General features: G+C 44.7%; 1 non-coding gene across 1 annotated transcript; it reads right to left on the bottom strand.

Annotated features, from left to right (window-relative positions):
* Positions 1-3251: 3251 nt before the first annotated feature.
* TRNAI-GAU lies at positions 3252-3325 on the bottom strand. Its single transcript has one exon. It is a non-coding gene; the product is annotated as a tRNA-Ile (tRNA).
* Positions 3326-6115: the final 2790 nt, after the last annotated feature.

Here is a 6115-nt window from a genome sequence, read left to right as displayed (position 1 = left end):
GTGCGCCGTTTGTGAGCGCGGCGCTCCCGCCGAGGGTTCGGATCCCACATACAGACCTGCTGCTCACTGGCTGAGCGAGGTGCGGGTGCAGCACCGAGGGTTGCGATCCTGTTGCCGGTCCCGGTCCGGTACGGGCGCGACACTGAGGGTTGCGATCCATTGCCGGTCACGAAAAAAAACAAAAAGGAAAAAAAATAAAAAATAAAAAATAAAATACCCAATTCCTTGTATTTTGTTATAAGCAACAAAAATGGACTAATACAGAAGGCACATAGTCTTTGTGGCTGTACTAGCAATGACTTTTGCAACTTTGAATAGTATGCTTAAGCCTATTTTTCACAATGTATCAATTTTAGTAACACAACTATTTGTCTTTATTTTCTCATATAAAAGATGAGAAAATTAGTACTCCAGGACTACCTATTTCTCTCTTCCCTAATTTTATTTGCTTGTTCTGGAGTTTTTATCCTACTTTATATCATTGTCCAATTAAAAATAATTAAATAGTCCTCTCAATCTCGGGAATTACAACAATGATATTCTCATAATTTGAATTTCTGCATTATTTGGATATAATTTATATTTAATAGATTCAGTGCTCTGTGCTGATGTTTCATCATATGGCTTCCCCACTTCTGAGTTATTTATTTTATTTTTATTTTATATTTCAAAGAGATTACATCTTCAAGTAGATTTTCTTTAAATTTTATTGAGGTATATTGAAGTACATGAAACTGCACATATATGAAGTGTGCTATTTGATTAGTTTATCTCCACACACATACTCCTGTGAAACAATCACTGCAAAGAAGATAAACATTTCCATCTGGGGAAAAGCAATGCTTGACGTGGAGGACAGACAGCCCAAATATCCAATGTGCAGCTGATTTTGTAAGCGATAGACTGTAGCAAATTTTATAGATGATAGAATGTCTACAAAATTATGATAGAACAAATTGAATAGGAAAAAAATTTTAAATGTGTAATAAAAAACAATTTCCTGAAATTAAGAAAGACATAAATTTGAACATCAAAGGAGTCCTTCATTATTTAGAACAAAAATAATAAAGAACTACAAACTTTGAGTGAAATTATTGAAAGGTAATGTTAAAGGAAATATGGCAGAAATAAAGTTATCTACTAAAAAAAAATGAGTCTAACTTCAAATGTCTTCTTGGAAATTTTATTTTACATTTTTTGGTGGCTGTCTGGTATGGGGAGCTGACCCCTTGACCTTGGTGTTACAAGGATGTGCTCTAACCAACTGAGCTAACTGGCCAGCCCTTCTTGGAAATTTTAAATGAAAAAAGAAAATGGAACAATATCTGCTGAGGGCTTTGTTTGAGCGGCCCTGTATAACCCAATTTTCCATACCCAGCCAAGTTACCATTCACATGACAAGTCAGCAGAAAGATGTTATCATACGGTCAGGAATTCCCGAACTACATCATTCATTTAGTCGTCTCTAAAATACACCTGACTACAGCTCACATTACACTCGGTGGCGAAAGACCAAGGTGTTTTCCCCTGAGACTGGCAATAAGTATGCTACTTTCAGCACTTCTATTCAACATTATTCTGAGGTTACAGACATTGCAATAGGCAAGAAAAAGAAATAAAAGGCATGTACATAAGTGACAAGGTATGATTATCCCTGTTTGTATTTTTTAGAGCTTTATGTAAATGAACCACACGGTAGTTAGCTGGGGATGGGAATGGAGAAAGGGACAGGCTGCAAAAAGAGGCATGCCTAAACTTCCAGAGGTGACGAAAATGTTTCCTGTCTTGATTGCTCAAAAATAATATGGGTGGAATTTCCCTTTCTTGTGTCCCTGAGCACTATTTGAATCATGTATCCTGGAAGGTGGGATGGTGACAGTTACTATTCTCTAACTATATCTTCAGTTGCTTGGGCAATTGCTTGAGTGTTTGGGATGAGGACTGAGGCTGTGGGTGGCCGCATTCTGGAAACTCTGGCCCCGTGGTTCCTCTGAATTTGTTGACACCATGGAAAACTGAGTTGATATCGTCTCTTTTTCTGTGCATGTGGGGTGACCCTTGGGTTTTAGTCTGTCCTTCTGCCCTGGTCACTTCGGTGAGAAGCTGAGTTGCAGTGACGCCTTGCAGCCTGGCCTGGGAGGGTCTTGTTCTGTGTTTTAACAATTTTGTCAAATGGTCGCCACTTGTCAGTAAAGTATGTGTGTCTTCAAATCTGCTCAATGAGGAAAGGGGGCCTCTCCAAGGAGCTGACATTTGAGCAGAAACATGAAAGAAGGAAAGGAATAAGCATTTGAAGATCCAGAGGAGGAGCAGTCCGGGTGGGGACAGACAGGAGAAGCCTGAGCTGGGACAGCGTGGCACCGCTTAGCTGGGCGCCTTTCCTTTAAGCCCTGCTGCTCTGCAGTGGGAAGGCTGTCCTAAGCGAGCCTGTCATGCCTACAGCTCTCTCGAGTCAGGGGATGTTTTGGGGTGGGGTGTCCATTCAGAATGTCCGTCTCTTCCTTAGATATCTAACACCCACTGTGCTACAGGCTGATGTCGTGCATGTGCTCCTGGTGTGTCCTCTCTCACTACCTCTGGCCAATGGTCTTTGAAGTTTATGAGAGGAGGCTGGGCCTTTCCTAATTTTGGACTAAATGGAGTTTCCCTTCTCATGGATCCAGTTATCAATCGTCCCCTTGTCCCTGTGCTCCTGAGTCTACCTGTGTGTGTCCCTGCTGTGCCAGCCCAGGTGTAGAACCCAGTGTTTCTTGTCTTTCCCTCCATACATTCCCAGGTGCCTAAAGGCATTTGGGATTTTGCAAGGTTCACTGAAGGTTTTGCAGGGGACACAGAGCAGGGAGGTCTCTCCCGTCCTCCAATGTAAACAGCTCAGAAGTCCTCCTCAGCTGTTTTGCTCTCTAGGTCCCCTTTGGCCAGTGCCATCACTCAGTGATTTCTCTTCCCCTGTGCGTGGTCAGAGAGGACAGCGGTGTCACTGTCCCTCCTACCTTGCCTGGCCGCTGCCTTCTCCTTCCCAGCTGCAGCTGCAGGCTGTGAGCTCCTTTTTTCCTCCCTGGAAAGCCTTGGGAAACCACCTACTATTACAATTTTAAAAATTGAAGTGAAATTCACATAACATAAAATAAGCCATTTTTAAAATTGTGGTATAATAAAATTAACCGTTGTAAAGTGAACAATTCAGTAGCATTTAGTACATTCACAATGTTGCGCAAACACCACCTCTATCTAGTTCCAATTTTTTTTCATGCTGGCCAGTACAGGGATCGAACCCTGGACCTTGGTGTTATCAGCACCATGCTCTAACCAACTGAGCTAACAAGCCAGCTCTGAAATATTTTTTTTTAAAGACACATAGATGAGAATCTTTATTATAACACTGTTTATAGTAATAGTTCCAAAATATTTTAATCACCCCAAAAGAAAACCCCATACTCATTAAGGATTCATTCCCTATTCCTCTCCCCTCCCCCCCTGGCAACCACCAATCTGTCTGGGCTGGTATAGCAGGAAACACACAGCACATGGGTATAGCTGTACAATGGACTATTATTCAGCCAGAAAAAGGAATGAAGCTCTGATATAAGCTACAACATGGGTGAGTCTTGAAAACGTTACACAATTTCATATAAATGCAATCCAACAATATATGACTTACTGTGTCTGGTTTCTTTCTCTTAGCACAGTGTTTTCTTGGAGGTTCATCCACACTGAAGTGTATCAGAATACATGTAGCATGTATTCCATTGTATGGACAGACCACATTCTGTTTATCCATTCGTCTGTCATTACAAAAGTGAATGCTGAATTTCGTAGCAGTAATATCTATGGAGCTATGCAATGGAAAAAGAGGATTCCTCTACCTCTCAGAGGGTTGTCTGGGATACCACTGCTGATGTGTGTATCGGGAGGGGGCTGGGACTCAGATCCCGTCCAGGCTCAAGGATTCCCAAGTGTAGCACCAGGACTCCCCATTCTCACAACCCTTCACCGTCCTGAGTCCCCACTGCCTCCAACTCATGTTCAGCAAGGGCATGGTGAGCTCCTACCCAAGGCAGGCATCAGCTTCCCCAGACACCTGTTGAAGCCACTAGACCAAAACGCTCCTGTGTTTTCCTGGCCGTTAAATCCTACCTTCTTGCTGTTTATTATGCTGGGTGGGAAACCTATGCAAATGCTTGATTTTGGAAAAACGCCTGGGATGACAAAAAAAATCCCAGACCTCCCCAGAGCTGGAGGCAGCTGATGCTCCTCGCAGGAGTAGGTAGGCTGCCCTGGCAGGTGGCAAGCTGGAGCCAGTCAATCATTTACCCAGCAGGGGTGGGGAAGATGGTGAGCTTTTAAACAGCAAGCCCCGCAGGAGAAAGGTATTAAAGTGTATACTGTGCTGGGCTTTCCCGAGGTGAAGCTGGCAGAGCAAGAGGCAAAGTGAGGAAGAGGCAGGTGATTAGCCTCCCGGGGGCCCAGCTCCGCTGATTTATGGGGTGACCTCCACTGGCCTTTCCCAGGCAGGAAGTGGGTTGTTTTCTAATGGCTTTCTCCTGCCACACACCTGCAAGAGCCAGTGGGTAGTATTTTAAAATAATTTACTAGAATGAAGTTTTTGTGTTTTCCTTTGGATAGTTGCCCAGTTATTGGCTTTAGGCTTTTTGATTCAAAAAATGGCTCACAATATACAGAACCTCAGAATTCAATATTTCTGTCAGTGTCTCTCACTCTGTGTCTCACTGTCTCTGTCTCTCACACCCACCCACCCCTGTGTCTCTTCTTAGGCAAGAAAGGGGTCAGAATACTATAGGAGGAGATGTGGGGCAGCTTTGTTTTTAATCCTCAAAGTCTAGTTAAATCTGTTTAACTCACTTATTACTCCCCCTGGGCCTTTTCTGCTTTCTCCTCTCTCTTCCCATGTTGACTGGTAAGCCGCAGAGCATTTCCAATGCTAATTTCATTTGTTTCATTTCTGCAGAAGAAATGTGCAATTGGCTTGCCTTCGCCCTTGACCTGCCTCAGTTTAGCAAGTCCTCTCCCAAAGACTCCACCTCCTTCCACCCTCCCTCTAGTCTGCAGAACTTGCAAAAGACAGCCAGTGGTGCCTGGACTAAAGCCGTGACTGGGGTATTTGATGCCAGGTGGTCCTCTGGCCACCCTGAGGAGCTACCCATTCTGTTTATAATCGATGGAAAAACTGCCTTTGGAGAAATTGCGATTCGTTCCCTTCAAGGCACTGAGATAGCTCTTACAGTGCACAAATGGCAAGCCACCTTCTAGGTTTATCACTGCATCCTTGGACAAATAGGGGAAGGGACATTCTGAGGACTAATTGTGGACCTGGTTTTTGCTGTCTTCAGGATGGTGTCAGCTTCCCCTCCTGTTCCTCTGCCCCCTGCTCCCCCCAGACACACACGCAAGGCCCTCTTTGGTCTCCAAGAAGCTCTTAGGGTTTATTGTTACTGAACTGTCACTTACATGCAGTAGGAAATTTGAATTTCTGGTTGCATGGAAGTCTTCTCATGGTGAAGGAGCTTTAAGTTCATCTTCAAGTCACTCGAGCAAGTAACTTTTCTTTTCTTTTTTTTTTTTTTTTAAAAAAGATGACCGGTAAGGGGATCTTAACCCTTGACTTGGTGTTGTCAGCACCACGCTCAGCCAGTGAGCGAACCGGCCATCCCTATATGGGATCCGAACCCGGGGCCTTGGTGCCATCAGCACTGCACTCTCCCGAGTGAGCCACGGGCCGGCCCGCAAGTTACTTTTCTAAGCCCCAGTTTTCCCGTCTGTGAAATGAAGGTGGCAATGGTGCCCACTTCTCATGTTGCTGTGGTGCTTGAGGAGGTCATTTAGCAGATCATCCCCTCCTCTTTGATATGGGCCATGCCCTCGGCTTCCAGGGCATCCCTCTTTGGTTCCGCTTGCCCAGATGGGAGCTCCTCATCTGGCTCCGTTTCTGGATCCCTCCTCTTGCCGGCCTCTAAGTGTGAAATGCTCTAGGGCTCAGTCCCCCAGCCTTCTTGGTTCCTCAGCTACACTCACTTCCAGCATGATCCTCTCTAGCTGCTTGGCTTAAATGCCACCTCTGGGCTCAGGCCTCTCCCTGAACTCCAGCTTTCTACATCTG

The sequence above is a fragment of the Galeopterus variegatus genome, unplaced genomic scaffold (genome assembly GCF_000696425.1).
Source record: "Galeopterus variegatus unplaced genomic scaffold, G_variegatus-3.0.2 Scaffold1226, whole genome shotgun sequence".
Classification (NCBI taxonomy): domain Eukaryota; kingdom Metazoa; phylum Chordata; class Mammalia; order Dermoptera; family Cynocephalidae; genus Galeopterus; species Galeopterus variegatus.
The sequence above is the reverse complement of the archived record's forward strand: the minus strand, read 5'-3'. Positions and strand labels throughout refer to the sequence as shown.